We start from the raw sequence: 19,222 nt of genomic DNA, 5'->3' as shown, positions 1-19,222 counted from the left end.
TTTCTCTCGATCATGCCCTCCTCTGTCATCTTTTTCAAAAATACATCAGTAATGACATGGAGACATGAAATACACATGAAACCCCTTAGAGCTGTCTCCTGAACTTTACCTTCATATCCAACTTCCCAATGCATAAATTCACTTGGATGTCTTAAATGCATATCAAAATAAGTTTGTCCTAAAAATTTACTATCTTCTTCCCACAGAATGGCTCCTAGGCCACTGTTTTCTACATTAATGAAGAGCATCATCATTTGATTCTTCTAGTTACTCAGATTTTAACCTTGGGAGTCTTCTACACTTACTCTCTAGTACTTAAACTACTCCTGCAATATTCAATCCATTGGTCAGCCCTATCACACTTACTTCCTGTTCAGGCCTCTTCTCTCCATCCTCACAACCACTTATCTCAGGCCACCTGTCTCTCACCCCTCCAGCCCTCAACCTTGAACCCCTCAAGTCTTTCCTCCACTGCTCCTCAGCAATTCTCCCCTCTCTGTGTCAGTCATGAACCATCAGAATCACTGACACTATTGATTATGTTCTTCTTCTCAAAACCCTTTCTCTTTCTTCACTTGGCTCTGAGGTCACTTCTATTCAGTTTCCTCCAATATTCCTGAGCAGATTGTATCAGTTTATCTTTGCTTGTTCCTTTGATTCTCTTATATGTCTACTGATAGTCATTCCTTGGGGGGAAACTATTTCAGTCATATTACATATTTTAAAATTAAGTATATTTATATGCTGATAACACCCACATTTGTATCTCCAATCTGGACCCCTCACATGAGCTCCAGAACCATACATTTATATGCTCTTCTATCATCTCTCTTAGGTGTTTAACAGGCATCTCAGATTTAACATGTTCAAAGTCAAAGTCCTGATTTCCCCTCCCTGACACAGTTGTTTTTCTCATAGCCAATGGAAAATTCATCCCTCTAGTTTTTCAGACTCTAGAAAAGTTCTAGCCAAACTTTTCTCCCCAGTTGCCTTCACACAGGTCAAGCATACTTGTGCCTTAAGGCCTGTGCACTTGCTGTTTCTTCTATCTGGACCAATATTCCATTAGACCTCACCTCACTCTCTTGCTTTCCTTAGTTCTCTGCTTCAACCTTCTCTTATAAATATTTTTTTTTCTGGCTCTCTTATACAAAACTATAATCCTCACCATCATTCCCTATTCTCTACTTAATATTGTTTCCATGTAGTACTTATAACCACCTGGAAGTCTTTACTGCCTTGTTATTGATTCATTTTCTCTCTTCCTACTCTAGATTTTGGGCTCCATTAAAGTAGGAACCTTCTCTATTTTGATAGCTACCACACAAAGATTCTTAGAGGAATTTCTGATAAATAGTCAGCACTAAGTATTTGTTGAATGGATGGGTAACTAAATATCTCATATTTTCTATAGCAAACTAATTTACAAATCTGCCAGAATACTTACGCTGAGTTTTGGTTATCCTTCTCTCTCATCAAATTGCAGTCTTCTTAAGAACCATGTCTTAATCATATCCATATTCCTGTGTCTAGAAAGTATTTTGTATATATTAAGTGCTATATGTTCATTTGTTTATTTGATTAAAATAAAGTAGGGGAAATAGTATATGATCTGGTCAGCACAGAGTAATAGATTTATCACCTCCTTTTATTTGGAAAATACCACACACTCTCATTCGTCTGCAGACTAAGATGACTTTAATTTTTAAATAACCAATTTAAAAAATGTATTCTCTCCAAGAGTCAGAAGTTTGGGAGGTCATGAATGAATATGCTGTGCAGCTCTAAAGACCAAGAATGACAGTCATAAGCCTTAGGTAGGGACAGGAACCATAATGAATTCTAAGTATACTGCCCACTCATCTTTTTGCAGTAAGTAATGGAAGCACATTCAGAGATCACAAAATAATTATAACAAAAGAGATCCTTGAATCCAATCTTCTACATTTACAGGTAAGTAAAATGAGACCAGAGAAGTCCTCCACTTTCCACAGAACAAGGGCAGAGTCAGAATTTGAAACTAATTCTCCTGAATCATTGTGTAGATTTATTTTACCCAACATTTCAAAGGCTATAATTCTTCCTCCATATCTTATACCTCATTAATAAATGACTATAGTCTTTTTATTCATTGATATAACCCTATATATAATTAAAATAATGGGGGAAAAACCCATTCCCAAACCCATCAATCACTTAGAGTTGGAGTGGAGGGTGCTTGTTAGAAGCTCAATGTACTAACAAGGAAATGGAAAAGATTGAGCCATAAAGACACTAAGCTAGGAGTGCCTGGGTGGCACAATAGGTTAAGAGTATGACTCTTGATTTAGGATCAGGTCATGATTTCAGGTCATGATTTCACAGTTTGTGAGACTGAGCCTCATATCCTGTTTGTGTGCTGAAAGCATGGAGCCTGGTTGGGATTCTCTTTCCCCCTCTTTCTCTGTCTCTCCCCCACTTGTGTACTCACTCATGCACTCTCTTTATCTCAAGATAAATACACAACTAAAAAAAAAAGGTACTATGCTATAATGGAAATTAACACGGTCAGCACTAAAATATATAAATATAGCCAAATCATCCAGTTAATTGACTTTCCAGGGTTTTAGCATCCACATTTGCCTTTGACCATAATGTGAAAGATAATGATGACTTTGTGTTCAGCTTGCTAACATCTCTACCCAAAATCCAAGACCTGTGGCTGACAGACCAGCAGATCTCTTTAGATTTACACCCATGAATTATTAGAATATTCTTCTTACTCATCCACTCTAAAGGGAATCTACCTCTAAGTTTCTGTGGCAACAAGTCTTTGATTTCTTTTTTCTCTGAGCTATTCTTCTAATTCTCCTTTTCATGAACTTTGATGATGTAACACTTACAGTCCCATTCTTAGCTTCCCTCTTACCTTCCGTATTTTGCTTATATAAATGATCTCATTTATTTTTACAGTTTGACATATCTTCTGCCTGCTAGTGACTACAAAATCTATGGTTTTAGAGCACCTTCTTGAATACTTACCAGAATACTTCATTTCCCACCAAATATATCTACAGACAAAGTCTTGCAGGCAATTCAGGTTCAACATCTAAAGCTATTCATTAGGAACATTTGGATTGCTCAATCCTATAAGGTACCATAATGTTAACAGTGTTCTCTGATAGTGGACAGAAATATCCACAACAGAGGTCCCAATATTAGTCATGCCTCCATAGGAGAACATAGCTGGAACTTTTATAGAAGGACACAGGAAAAATATGGAGGCAAACCANAAAAAAAAAAAAAAAAGTCTACCAATAATAGTAAAAAAGAAAAAAAAGGAAAATATGGTGGTTCTCTAAAAATAGTAGAAAAAATGAATAAATAAAATAGAATACAGAATAAAGACTATGGAATACTTATTGTATATTAAATTTTACTACCAGTATTACTGGAAAGTTTACTATAGGCCTGAGTATGCTAAGTACTTTCATGCATTCCTCCATTTAATTTGTGTTATAACTTTACTAAAATCTGCATTTAAAGGATGAGAAAATTGGGGCCCAGAGAATTTAAGTAACTAACTCAGACACAAAACTTGTAAATAAAAGAACTGGGCTTGAATCTAGTTTCTCTAACATAGGACTCAAGTGCTCTTACTTCTCCCCAATTCTTCCTTCTTCATTCAGAATTCTCTGTATAGGGCACTCCCACCATAAACTCTCTCTGTTCTTTGGACAGTAAGTTCTTAGGCTTCCCAGAAGGTGAAGGAGTTAAATCTATTTACATTTACATCTACTGCTCAGATGTGCCTGGACACCTCACAGATTTTGCTAGGGACTCCAGCATCACATCTGAGTACCACAACAGCTGTTAACTATGTGTGATGTATGAAATGTGTGGCCACAAAGTCAGAATTGGTTGATGGGAGGAAGGAAAGTAGTCCTGAATAGCCACCACACATTCCTGGACATCTTAGAAGAAATGCTGACTCCAGAAAGAGAGTTTCCTGGTGTTGTTGCTGTTTTGTGTTTTGTTTGTTTGTTTAGGGATGTGTTTGTTAATGATGTTTCTCAGTGAGCTGAGGTGTGTAGCACCACAAAACCAGAACTTTAGCTGCCTCCCCACCAGACAAGCAAGGCTAGGTTTTGCCACTTCCCTTCCTATGATGGCAAAAAGCAAGTCTGTGACCAGAGGAGTTACTATATTTATAATGGAAAGGCATAGGGAACTCAGGCTCCTGGGTCCATGTCAGGGAGTGAATGGAGAATAGCAATAATAAGTCATGTGAAATCACAGTTGATTATTGGTTGGCAGGACTGCTCAGCCCCCATGTTAACACACTAATCTTCTTGGGCCAAGGCAAAAGTAACTCAGCAGCCCTTATGTCCAGCCTAGTCTGGAACAATGTCCAAAGGTAAAGCTTTTCTGGAGCCAAATACTTTTGTTTAATTTTTTAAATTTTAAATCAGAATTACAGGAGTGTAAAAGAAGAACTGATGAGAGCAAAAGTCAAACGGATTGTCTGGTCCAATTTTGGAAGAAGAGACTGAGGTTAAAAAAAAGTACAGAACTCAGGCAAGGTCACTCAGGTAGTATGTTAAACTTCTACCATGATCTTATAGTTTCATTTCTTACCACTGTCCTAACTCACTATATTCAGTCTTTCAGTTCTCTGATACAGGGCTTCTCAACCTTTTTCATGGCACAGAGGAAATTTGTAAGACATACTGGGGGAAATACTCAAGGCTTCTTGTATCTAGAGGATGAGGGCTAGTGTCCCAGCCTATTTGTCCCCTCCTCCCCCAGCTATCAGAGTACCTAACCAGAACTTTCTGCTCTAGTGCACCAAGCTCTTCCTGCTACATGCACATGCCTGGATTGCTCTTCACTTATTTATTTATGCTTACCTTTCAGTTACCAGCTCAAGAGACCTCTCATTCCACAAGTCATCTCTGAACCACTGTACCACTAAGACTCTTTGACATATACTTCTAGAGAACTGAATTACATCCCCATAGAGCACTAATCAGTTTGTAAATATATATTCATTTGTATGATTATATCTATCTACTGGTGGAGAGATGGGCTGTCAGATCATGAGAACAAGAGCCATTTCTCTTTTCTTCATGATTACACCTCTAGCTATTAGCATGATAGCTTATAGTAGATTCTCAGTAAATATCTACTGGCTAGAGGTCATATCCCAAGACTTCCAGATGAGTACCTTGACCAGCAAGGCCTCTTTTTAACCTTGTTTCTTAAACTTATTTAACCACCATGTCTTTTTCTCCATGTAAAATCCTATTAATATTTGCACAGTTAGTACTGTCCAGAGCACACTTTGGGAAAGGGCAGGGTATAGAAAAATCATGGGCTTAGGTGTCAGCAGACCTAGATTCTAGTCCAAATTCTGTTAATTACTCTCTGTAATTCCTCAGGGAAGTCTCAGCTTCTTTCTGTCCCTCCATGGTCTCACCTTGTCAACAAGTTGGCTTCTTCCACCTCTACTATTCCATAATTTCAGTATCAGAATACATTTAATGACCTTTCCTCCAATTTTACAACTTTTCTTCCAGGCACACAGTATCTATATATTTCTTTCTGAATGTGCCGATTGGGCCTGTCTGTTACCAGCATTCCCAAGATTCCTCTCCTTTGTCCCTTTTACTTAGAGATTCTGATTTTTCCTACAGTTAGTCCATTTAACTCATTCATATTTAACTTAAGTGGCAGCTAGTAGCTGGGTAAGTTAGTCTGCAGGGGAAACATTATTTTAATAAGTGCTCTTGGATTCTTAACTCAAATTAGGATAGTTCAAGCACCACGAGTAGGGTCAATTGAAAAACATATTTTGGGCCAAGAAAGACCTTTCAGTGATTCAAGTGGTATTTCATGCAGACCTCTATCCATACATAGAGGTGATGCTGAGAAAAGGCACTATAGTAAATGAATTAATAAAATCCACTTGGTGTACAGCTCAGAGAGTCTTCATAGTCAGATTCAAACTGTGCTGTTTCCCCCAAGGGTAGCAAGGCACCCAGAGGGCAAACTTGCTGAGTCAAGAAAAAGATGGAGGGCTTGTGTGGATCTGGCAAAGCCTGCAAGGGCACTGCAGAGGGGAAGATAGATGCCAATCCAGTTCAGAACACACAGCGGGAACATCAGGAATACTGTAGCAAAGAAGAGAGGAGGGATCCAAGCCAGATGCCTCACAGCTGGAAGTGAAATCTCTGCTCATTGCTTGAATGCCATAAAGCAAATGACACACAGCAGTGGAAATTCACCAGTCCCCAGATGGTAAGAAGTGTCCTTGTACCACCACTGAGCTTGTATTAGGTAATGTTAAATGAAAGCCCTTTTGGGGTTCAATGAACTGGAAAGCAGCTTCCTCAAACATCTCACCTGAAGCAAGTCCTTACAGGACCCAAGGAAACCGTCAGCCTCATGATAACTCCAGAGTTACCAAGGCTCCAGAGCCACCTAAGTGAACCCCTATTGGCCCTATCACTCATGACTACTTCTTCATATTCTAGAACAGAATTGAGTCCAAGACTCACTCAGTGATTCATCGTCTATAGCCTGGGTTAGCAAACCTTTTCTGTGAAAGGCAGGGGAATAAATATATTAAGCTTTGTAGACCATATTCTCTCTGTTGCAACTATTCAACTCTACCATTATAGCATAAAAGCAGCCATATGCAATAGGTAAATGAATGAGAATGGTTGTGTTCCAATAAAATTTTTTTTTTTTAACAAAGGCAGGCAGTAAGCTAAATTTAATCCACAGGCTGCAGTTTATTAACTCCTGCTCTATAGCAGTACCAAAAAAAAGTTAATACTTCTGCTTTTCTCATTTGCTCTAACCTGATACTCCAGTGGGAAAGATCTCTGAAATCCCTGATCCCATGGAGCTGGATTGCCTCCCTTATGCTCATGAGTCCTTCATTCCCCCCATCACACCTAACCTTTTCTTCCCAGTGTAACTTCACTGCACCCAAATCCTTTGGGCTTCAGTCATTTAGAGTTCTAATTAGGATGTAAGATGCCAGGCATAATGGCAGAGGGGGAAAAAGCACTACAGACTAACCAGATTATCATCAATGGTTTGAATAGTTCTGTAATGATTACTACTGAGGAAATTGGACTCAAGACATAAAACTAAGGAGTAAGACTCCTATTATACTAGGGGCTAATTATCAAAGACAAGATGATTGTCACTAAGAGAATGACTGGCAGCCTTTTTTGATTAAAAACTTTATAAATTAAAAAACAAAATACCTGAAAGAAAAAACAGAAGGAAGATACAATGCCTTGGACCAACGTCAGAAGGACAGAGGTTCAGGCATGGGTGTGACTAGTTGTCTGATGTCTTTACTTAGTGATTAAGTTCCTCAGAGCAATTTTGTTATGATTAGACTGAAACAACACTCTGTGATTCACCTTGTCAGCCCACTGAACAAAACCCTCTAAAGACACTCCCTAAGCTTTAGTTAAAATCCAGACTCTGTGTTTGCCTCTCTGGCCTCAACTCTTACCACTTTCCCCCTTTATATTCTATTTGCAGCCATGGGTGCAAGATAATCCCCTTTACTCACAGATCTTCACATAGTTTTTCCCTCCTAGGAGATAAACTCTTTCCTACTCCTACCCTCATTACCTCTTAATCTTATTTATCCTTCTAGTGTCTATTTTGACATCTGCCTTCTGGAACACCTTCTTGACACTCCAAGGTTGGACTAGATGTTCCTTTTTCATAATCCTATTACTCTATGACTATTCTCATCATGCATTACTAGGAGTATTTATTCACCCTACTAGATAATGACTTATTTGAGCACAAGCCTTTTTTTCTTAGTCATCACTGTGTCCCCAAAGTCCAGTACTCTTCCTGACATACAGCAGGAGCTCAATTTGGTGAACTATTCATAAGACAGTATACTTTAGGAGGGCTTTGAAGATATACAGAAGCGTCTATTTTTCAGAAAGTAAAATGTGAAAAAATTTCATCAAAATATTGCTTTGAAATGAATGTTTCTCTTCGGTGAAAAGTTCATCCTTCACCCCAAAAGTTAAATCTATTCCCCAAACACATGTCCAAACAACATTTTGAAACTAGCACATTGCCTCAAAATAATCCAGTGGGGTGAGGACAAATGAATTGAGATAACTGAGAAAGATTGGCTTTGAGCTAGTAACTTAACTGTTGAAGCTGAGTGATGGACATGTGGAAGTTTAGTATAATACAGACAGGCTTCTCTATATGCTTGAAATTTTCCATAAGAGAAAGTTTTACAAAAACAAGAAAGTCTAACAGGAAAAGTAAAAATATACAATGGCTTTATCCTTCACAACATTTCATCTAAAACAGCATTCCATAAAGACAATTACTTTGGATTGTAAAGAATATTGATTCTGATGTAGAATCAATTTAAAACTTACAACTCAGTACTAAAACTTAAAACTACATGTTAGGCTTTGCCTCACTGATTGTAATTCCTGAAATTATGTTATTGATCATTAATCATAATTATATGAACTAGAAAAAGAAAAATTCCATTGTAATTCTGGTAATTTTCATGAAAAAGTACAAAAGACATCACTCTTTCAAAAATAAAAACAACTACTGCCTTCAAAAAACTCTGCAGGGAGTAAAATGGGAAAAGAAGCCAACAGAACAACAGAACACTCACTGGCCTATGAATTTGAAATGTCTTTTCCATAATCAGTGGTCTGTTAAGTTGTTAGAAAGAATCATAAAAAGCCTTTGTATAAAAAGGAGTCTCAGTACTTCATCAAAACGGCATTGATCAGTTGCTGGTGTTTACAGCCTGGCACTTCTTGGAGAGATCTCCATGGTGGTTCACAGATGAGCTACACTATTAATCACCCAATGCTAACTGAATAGGACATTCAGGCAGACGGTTTATTCACCCAACAAAGCAAACCAACAAGAAAACCAAGGAGTTTTGTTTTCCTCAATTCTTCCTCTTAGTTTTGTCTGTTTTGTTTTGGGCATTTTTTGTTGTTATTAATTCATATATGCTAGAAATGTCATTGAAGAGCCAGAACCAGCTCTCAAATATGCTGTAAGGATGTGCACTAGAAAAAGTGTTAACAATGGACTTCTAAGTTTCAAGAATGAAGTCCAAGTCCTAGCTAGGACAGTCACTCTCTGCTCTGTTTTAGTCACTTGCAAAGCAGAGATAATATTGATGGTGCTAAGGCTTATTAGCACGAGAAGATGTACAGTGGATGCCAATGATAACTATAACATACTACTGTAAACTTACTGGCTGAAAACAACACAAATATACTATCTTATGACTCAGGAGATCAGAAGTTCAAAATGGATCTCACTGAGTTCTATTTCTGGCTGTTCAACTTAGTATTTGAGTAGCTTTCAGCAAGTCACTTGTCTAGACTGTTTTCCTCTTATGGAAAGTGGGGATAATAATACTACCTCTCAGGATCAAATGAGTTAAAATTTAAGTTTTACAACACAGTCTGACATGTAGTAAAATGCTACATAATTTAAATAATTATGGATTTCTCTGGCCCCAACTGCCTAAAATCCTGGTGAACAGAACAAATTAATCATACTTTAATTCTAACTTTGTTTCCCTGCTACTTCATATCCATCATTCCTTCTAAAAACTGAAAGAAGCACTTATTTCTCCATTTTGCCTTTTCTGCTCCAAAATCATAGCGATTATCCCCACTACCCATACCCACATATATGCCCTAAGGAAATTCTCTTCAGCTGTTTCTCACTTGGTCTATACATCACTCAACATCTTGGTCACAAAAGTTATAGTTTATTAAGAGGACTCTGGATCTTGCCATTTGAAGAACACTCCAAAAATTAAAGCTCCTTGGGGCGCCTGGATGGCTCAGTCGGTTAAATGCCCGACTTCAGCTCAGGTATTGATCTCGCAGTTTGTGGGTTCAAGCCCGGCGTCGGGCTCTTAACTGACAACTAGCTCAGAGCCTGGAGCCTGTTTCAGATTCTGTGTCTCCCTCTCTTTCTGACCTTCCCCTGTTCATGCTGTCTCTCTCTCTCAGAAATAAATGAAACATAAAAAATTTAAAAAAAAATTAAAGCTCCTCATCCCAAGGAACAGATGACTCAAAGTCTAGCAAGTAAACTTTTTACTCCTGACTATTCATCACCCAGCCCCCTTCAATTGAAAATACTCTCTCATTCTCTTTTGAAAACTTACCTCGCTTCACTATCAGTCTAGATAGTTCATGCAGGACTGACCCCCATCCATTAGCTCTGGGAATGGAGTGGACACATGACCTGGTCAATCAGGGTACTGAACCCCTTTTGTTTCATTGATTGGTTTAAGAATGGACCCACATACACAGTCATTTCCACAATTTGGGGGCTTTCCTGGATCTTTTATGAAAGAAATGCAAAAAAAAAAAAATCTTGTCTGGCTATAAAGCCAACACAGAGGAAAGACAGGCAAATAGGACGGAGACAGGTTAACAATAATAGAACCCTGAGTCCACTTGTACCTAAAGCTGATCACTGTGGGACTTTTCATGTACCTAGGCCAACACATTTCAAATTTTGTAAGCCAATTTGAACTGGGATTCTGTTATTTTTAAGCAACTTAGTTGACTAACTTAGTGAACATGAAAAGGGCTTTTATAGGCATAGAGTAACAGCATAATTTAACTGAATTCATTAACTGGAAAAATATGTATTTCATGCCCATGCTATGCCACAGTCTTGAGAGTTTCTAAAGAACTCTGGTTGTGACAGATGACTAATTCATAAGTTGACCCTGACCTACATAATAAAGGAATATTTTATTTAGCCAACACTTGAAAGGATATTCTTTAAGGCGATGGGATTAAGGCAGAGATAATCCCTTCTACTCATATAAATATTTACTGTCATCCATTTTTTATTTTTTCCAGTAAGATAGTTGCTATAAAAATTTTATCTCCTCATGATGATTTAAAAAGTGGTGCTTAGGAAAGGGGAAAAGGACTTGCTCAAGAAACTTATGAGTACAGGAAATCAAAGAGAGAGAGAGAGAGAGAATGAGAGGGAGAGAGAGAATGAGAGAGAGAGAGATGATGGAGTATAAGGACAGGCCCAGAAATTAGACTGATTAGATTTTAAATCCTGGTCTTGCCACTTATTAGCTGTGCTTTCTTGAATAATTTACTTAACTCCTTTGGTTTCAGGTTGCTCAATTGTAAATTATCAGCAATTGTCACAACTCAGAATATTGTGAGGATTAAATGAGATATAGAGAATTTACATGCTTTCTGACACAGATTATTACTGATATCATCTCCAATAAATCAGGTACAAATCTAAGCCTATCTGTCCCCTCCAAAACAAGGCTAGGCTTGATATGATTTGTTTTTCACATTATATTTTACCTTAAATTGTGTTTCTTCTCCCTGAGATATTTAAAAAAGATGTGCCTACTCACTGTCTTATGTGGTTTAAATGGCAGTTACAGAGTTTTAGCCAATAACCTTTGTAATCCTAAAAACCTGTTATCAGAAATATAAATGAATGACAGTTCCCTAACAGATGAGAGAAAATCATCCATGTGATGGTTAATTTTTTGTGCTTGCTTGACTGAAGGTGAGTAACTTGACGTGAAGTATTCAGATATTTGGCTAAACGTTACTCCTGTGTGTGTGTCTGTGGGGGTGTTTCTAGGAAAAATTGGCATTTGAATCAGAGGGCTCAGTAAAATTGTTTGCCTTCCCCAATATGAGTGGTCATCATCCACCTGGAAAGGACCAGAATAGAATAAAAAGGCAGAGAAGGGAAGAATTTGGCTCTTCCTACCTGACTGTTTGATCTGAGATACGAATCTTCTACCCTCTGCAGTCCTGGCTCTGAGGTCTTCAGATCCAAATTGAAATATCTATCATTGGCTCTGTTAGTTCTCAGGCACAACCTCAGATCTGGATTGAATTACAGCACCAGACTTCCTGGGTCTCTAGTTTGGAAATAGTAGATCAAAGAACTTCTCAGCATTCATAATTTTGTGATCCAATTTCTTATAATCAATCAGTTTATCTATGGGGGAAAGGGCCTCTGTAACAAATACCCAGCAATATGGAAGTGGATTTAGAACTAGGTAATAGAGGCAGGGTTTAGTTTTGAGGTGCCTGCTTAGAGAAAGCCTAAACGGGGGTGCCTGGGTGGCTCGTCGGTAGAGTGTCCGACTTAGGCTAAGATCATGATCTCATGGCTCGTGAGTTTGAGACCTGCATGGGGCTCTATGCTGACAGCTCAGAGCCTGGAGCCAGCTTTGGATTCTGTCTCCCTCTCTCTCTGCCCCTCACTCACTCATGCTGTCTTGCTTTCTCTCTCTCAAAAGTAAATTTTTTAAAAAGCCTAAACTTCTGTGAACATTTAAAAATGATTCTGGTGATAACTTGAAGAAAGCAGGAAAGCTGCAGAGAAAACCTCAATATTCTTAGAGAATGCCTAAGTAATCTTGAACAGAATGCTGGTAGAAACATGGGCAGTAAAGTCCACTCTGATGAGGTCTCAGAATGCAATGAGAAACAAGTTGTTGGAAACAGGAGGAAAGGGGATCTTTGTTATAAAGTGGCAAAGGATTTGGCTAAACTGTGCTTGTGTTCCAGTATTTTGTGGAAGGTATAATTTGCAAGTGATGAAATTGGATATTTAACTCAGGAAATTTCTAAGTCATGTGTTGAAGGTACCATGTGGCTCCTTCTAACTGCTTATAGTAAAAGGCAAAAAGAGAGAAATGACTTAAAAGTGAAACTGTTAATCAAAAAGGAAATAGAACTTAAAGATCTGAAAACTCTCAGTCTATCCATACTGGATAAAAAGGAACTAATGGTTTGGCCAAGCAACCATTTAATAAGGATATTAGTACATGTCAGCCATCTCAACAGAAGTCAGATGCTAGTCCTCAAGACAAAGGAAGAATGATACTGAAGATGATTCAGAGAACCCCAATCCTACCACAGGCTCAGAGTACAAGAGACTGAGGGTAGAGGTTTCAAAGGGTGAGACCATCTCTGTAGTTCAGGGGGGCCAGCATACCCCAGTCCAGTGCCTTGATATGGGCCCTTACTGAAGATTGCAACATAGGCTGTGCCTAGTGGAGATATTAGGCCGGGCCCACTCAGAAGGGCCAAGGGCTAAGGACCTCAGCCTGGAAGAGCTGCTCTAGCAGCTGGTATGGGGCCCTAGCAGAGAATTATGGTGGAGATGGGGCTTAGGCAGAGATTTGCTGCTGTGGAACAGTCCCAGAAAGTCATGGAGATGACACTGCCACACAAGGGCACGTGGGAAACAGAATGTCAAGTCAAGAAAGATTATTCTTGTGCTTAAGGTCTCATGGAATCTGTGTCACTTGGTTTTTAACTTACTCGGGATCTTGTCACTCATTTCTTCTTTCATGTTTACCCTTGGGAAAAGGAATGTCTATCTTATGCTTGTTCCACCACTGTATTTTGGAAGCACATAACTTGTTTGGTTTCATGGTGCACAGGGAGTGGGGTGGAGGGAAATTTGCCCCTATATAAATCATATCTGAGTATCAACCATCTTTTTTTTTTAAGTTTATTTATATTTATTTTGAGAGAGAGAGAGAGAGAACAGATAAGGGGTGGAGAGAGAGGAAGAGAGTGAGAATGCCCAGCAGGGTTTGCAGTGTCAGCACAGAGCCTGACATGGGGCTCGAATTCAAACCATGAGATTACGATCTAAGCTGAAACCAATAGTCTGATGCTCAACCAACTGAACCACTCCAGGTGCCCTGACTCTCACCCATATCTGATTGAGATGATGTTCACATGAGACTTTGGATAAGGTTTTAAAGCTGATACTGGAAAAAGTTGAGACTCTGGGGGCACTTGAGATGAAAGAAAGTATTTTTCATTAGAGGACATGAATTTTGGGGGGTGGGGTATAGGATTCTATGGATTGAATATCTATGTTCTCCCAAATTTGTATGCTGAAACCTATTCCCACATATGATGGTATTTGAAGGTGGGACCTTGGGAAGGTTATTAGGTCATGAGTGTGGAGCCCTCATGAATGAGACTGGTGTCCTTATAAAAGAGACCCCTCAGAGCTTCCTTGCATTTTGCCATGTGAGAACACAGCAAAAAGACAGCCATCTGTGAAGCAAGAAGCAGGCTTTTACCAGACACTGACTGTGCTAGTACCTTGATCTTGGAATTACCAGATTCCAAAACTATGAGAAATACAGGTTAGTTGTTTAAGCCACCCAACCTATGGTATTTTGCTTTAGCAGCCCAAATAGACTAAGCCAATCCAATTAGAAATATTTTTGTAATGCAGACAGGTGTTAAAAGACATTTCCATTAACTATTTATCTTAGGACCTCTCAAACCAGCAAAAGAGGTGACCACTTCTCTGACTGGAAGTAAACAATCAAAAGCTAGGGGCAACTTCTGACATGTCCATGTTTGTAGATGCAGGAGAATTAATCTGTATAACAAACCAATTTATCACATTTATCAGAAAAGTGGCCTTTCCCAGGAAAATGACTCACCGTACAACTTCTGAAGTACTTAACCAAAGATACCACAATAAATCTCAGATCTATGAGCATCACCAAAAATGAGTAGGATTATAGGTGTAGGGTTTCTTTTTGGGATAATAAAGATGTTCCAAAATTGGTAGTAGCAATGGTTGCACATACCTGTGAATTTTATACTTTAAATAGGTAAACTGTAGAATATGTGAATTATTTGTCAATAAAGTTGTTAAGCAGAAAACAAAGTACAATGTCTGGCCCACATCCATATAAGTATTGTACAACCATGGACAGGACAGGAAAACAGACACCACACTAATTTATGCTTGAATTGATAACTTACTATATGCCACATAGTTTGATAAGTATTTTATATTGTTTATTTAATTATGATGAATTAATAGGCATTATTATTTTTATTCCCATTTGTCAGAGAAAGAAAACAGAGCCCAGAGTGGTGATGTAATTTTTCACTAGTTGCCCACCAGTTAGTAAGTGGTTAGTTATTTGACACAGTTATCAAAAATATGATTAGTCTAAATCTATGAAATCAAATAAAGATATACATATTGGTCTCTACTTCCAGTTTCCTGACAGGGAGTTCCTCAATCCCTTGGAATTTCCTCAGTGATGGAGGCATCTTTTGTTCTAATGAGGTGACCCTTGGTGAGCTCTTGAATAGCTGCANCCCCCCCCCCCCCACCCTGCTCCTCATGCCCCCCACATCATCCCATAAAGGGAAGGGAGACAAAGCTGAATTAATAACTGATCATACCTATGAGGAATTTTCCATTAGTAGGGCATTCAGAGAGTTTCTAGGTGGATGAATATAGCCACACATCTAAGGGGATAGAAGCTCTTTCACTGGGGACCTTCCAGACTTTACTGTAGGTATCTCTTCGTCTGGCTGTTCATCTGTGTCCTTTATCGTATACTTTTATAATAAAACTGATAAATGTGAATGCTTCCCAGAGTTCTGTGAGCTATCTAGCAAATAATCAAATCCAAGGTAGTGTCGTCATGGGAACCTCTGATCTCTAGCCAATTCAGACAGAAATTGTGGGTAATCTGGGATCTACTACTTGTAATTGGAACCCGAAGTGGGTGACAGGTTCATGGGACCAATAACTCCAAGTTATTGTTGTAATTGAATTGAATTGTAGGACACCCAGCTGGTGTCACCAATAATTGCTTGGTATGGGGGGGGGGGAAGCAAACAAACAAATCCATGCATCCAGTTTAAGACATATGAGTGTGGTAGCAGTATGAAATAAAGGAGAAACATAGCAGGAAGAGTGAGTTGTTGTTGTTTTATTTGACTCAGCCTCATACCCATAATCTTTACTACCAGTTAGATACCATTCCCCTACATTGCACCCACACTTTTGTCAGCTTCATATACTTCAATAAAACTATTAACAATATGCATAGATCAGGAACCCAGGATGGGCAACACCTTAGTCTGGGACTAGGAAGTGCTGGATCCCACTGTTGAAAAGACAATGAACACAAAAACACTACATATACCTGATCTTTTGAGTTAGGAAACAGAATTTTAATACTTACAAAAAAAGAAAAATATTTTAATTTAGTTTATTTGGTTTTGATTATCTTAACTGTATGAAATTAACTTAAAACTCCCATAATTGTTTTGAATTTAATCAAGTTTATTTTATTCAACAAATTCTATTTCATACAACCAGTTTAGCTATTCTGCCACTTTAAGGCAACTTATTCTATTCACTTATTTGGAAATGCATCCAAATCCAATGTTAATGAATTGATTTGTGTATGTCCATACAGCTGTTTATAAAGAATGAAAGAATACCCCTGATCTAGAAAAATACTAAACCTAAATGAACAACCTGAAATGATTTAGTCCAATATGTTCTACTTCTAGGTGACAAAAACTACAGCCAGGGAGGCAAAGACATTTTTGAGCCTACGGCTTAAAAGGACATACCAAAAAGCTAGCTTTATCTAACTCTAAGAGAATAACAAGCTTTGGCAATGTTATGTAAAAGCAATTGCTCTGATTTCTCACTTTTCGTGTTTTAAGTGTAAATGTTTGGCATGTTCTTATTATTATGTTCTCCAACATTTTCATCACCAGAGACTTCATATATCCTCTCACCGCAGTCTTCATTTCTCATGTTGTCTATAACTGACTTTAAAATATTTCAAAATAGACTAGGGATTTATATATGCATGTGTGAACTAGTTTTTGTATATAACCTGAGAATAGCTAGTAAATGTTTTCAGTATCTTAATTGAGAATACTCCCTCCAGGGCTATAAGCTCACATAGGGTTTAGGTACTTTTATCACTAATCAAGATCAAAGGCTTGGGTTATTAGTGTAAGATACTAGAAATACCCTTGTATGACAATACATAGGAATCTGGCAAGCCTAGAGACACCCTTCAGAATGGTGCCTGGGATCAGCATTTAAAATACTGATGTGGAAGATCCGTGTCATTTTTCAATAGGAAGATTAGATATTCCCATGACTCAGGTAGCCTTATCTCTAGTGAACTTTTCATATGGTCAGGACTTGGCTGCTTACTTATATTTGTAGCAGATACCACTCTGTGAATTGCTTTTCTATAGAATAGCTCAGTTGCAATGTCATGGAGGAAAAAACTTCTAAGACTTTGCCCCTAAATAGAGACCACCGATATTAACAAAAAGTGCCCAGTAATCATAAATGACTAAGTTAGCTCAGGCAGTTTACCAGAACACTCTGAAATATTTTGTTGTTTAAACAGGGACTATTTGAGCACTATCAAGATAGTTCAGGGCTAGATTTAAGATCAGATTATAGAATAGATTCTATTCCAATGGTCCCTGAGTCTATCTAGTCTGGACTCACCTAAAGAAGCTTTAAAAACACAGGCAACAATCTAGCTCCAAACTTGCTAAGTCAGAATCTGCAAGGATGAGACCTAGATATCTCTATTTTTGATAGTCCACTAAGTGGTTCTCAAAAAGCCAACCTGATAAGAATTCATGAACCAGCTGGCCTTTAGGAATCAGAAAATTCCTTAAGAGCAAAATTACCCTTATCGTTTCTTCTGTAATTCTATATCTCTCTTTATTATGCCTGGCTAAAGAAGCCTTTGTAAGATCATTTGAAATATCTATAGTAGAGAAGACAAGGCAGAGAGATGGGAAGAGAAACAAATGATGGATCATGGAAAGAAAAGGTGGGTATTGGGGGATGCGGAGATGCTACAAGAATTCTAATTAACAATCTCCTTATTAGGGCCACTACACAGACAACATTTTTCACTTGGAACTGAGAAATCAATCATAAGCTAACAGCTTACCTTTGCCAACTCTCAGTTAAATCCCTGGCTAGAGTGTCTCAAGCAAATGAATTCTAGTTATTCCTCCTAACTCTTGTTGGCAGAACACAAGACATTTACCATCTGCTCAGCTTTGCCTTGGCAATAGGTAAACATTGCCTATTTCCCCAAGGCAATGAGCAGAAAGAGGTAACAAATCACAGAAGAGTTCAGGGTGGGGGCTCCAATTCTCTAGCTGTGTGATTCCACTGAGAAGGATTTCTGCAGCTAGAGAAAGCCTACTTAGCTAGCTGGAGGCTAGAACCTAACACCTAGGCATGTACCAATACAATTAGAGAACTATATGTCTACTCAGAAATCTTTCTTACGTATTTTTTTTTATCCTTTAGACTTTTCCCAAGCTTTTGCATTTTAAACCTGAGATTTACTGGGATGCCTCCTTTATCGAGGACCAAGGATTTGAGCTCTCATGAAGCTTACAGTTTAGCATGGAAAACAATTGATTAGGTAAGTAACAGTGCTCTGTGTATTATGACAGGAATAACAGGTGTTCTGCAGATATCTAGGGACTGCTTTTTAGTAGGACTGGTGGTGTTGTAGGGAAAGGATGCTCTACAGAGTTTTTTTTTAAACCCAAAGAATGAGTTCAAGTTAGCTAATACAAAGTAGTAACACTATCTGAGAAAGCCCAAATATACTCACCAATGCCAGTATACTTGAAGCATACAAAGATGGACAGTGGCAAGAGTTGAGGCTAAAAAAGATACTCAAGGTTTGGTTTTTTTTTGTAAGTAACCTATTCAATTTTGTATAACTCAGTATGTCCTCTGAAATACTCTCTGCTGTAAGCAGCAGCAACCTCAACTCAAATTTATTTTTTTATTTTATTTTTTAACAAATAGTTTATTGTTAACTTGGTTTCCATATAACATCCAGTGCTCATCCCCACAAGTGTCCTCCTCCATGCCCATCACCTCCTTACCCTCACCCCAACCCCATGTGCCCTCAGCTTGTTCTCAGCAGTCAAGAGTCTCTCATGGTTTGCCTCTCTCTCTCTCCCACCCATTTCCCCTCTTCTCCTCCCCCATGGTCCTCAGTTAAGTTCCTCCAATTCCTCCTATACATGCAAACATATGGTATCTGTCCCACTCTGCCTGACTTATTTCANTTTTCCCATTCCATCGGTTGTCTATTAGTTTTATGGATTGTTTCCTTTGCGGTGCAGAAGCTATTAATCTTGATGAGGTCTCAACAGTTTATTTTTGCTCTTCATTCTTTTGCTTTTGGGGATGTGTCAAGCAAGAAGTTGCTGCGGTGGAAGGTCAAGGAGGCTGTTTCCTGCTTTCTCCTCCAGGGTTTTGATGGTTTCCTGTCTCACATTCACGTCTTTTATCCATTTTGAGTTTA

The sequence above is a fragment of the Crocuta crocuta genome, unplaced genomic scaffold (assembly GCF_008692635.1).
Source record: "Crocuta crocuta isolate KB4526 unplaced genomic scaffold, BGI_CrCroc_1.0 scaffold340, whole genome shotgun sequence".
Classification (NCBI taxonomy): Eukaryota; Metazoa; Chordata; class Mammalia; order Carnivora; family Hyaenidae; genus Crocuta; species Crocuta crocuta.
This window is presented reverse-complemented; position numbering follows the sequence as displayed.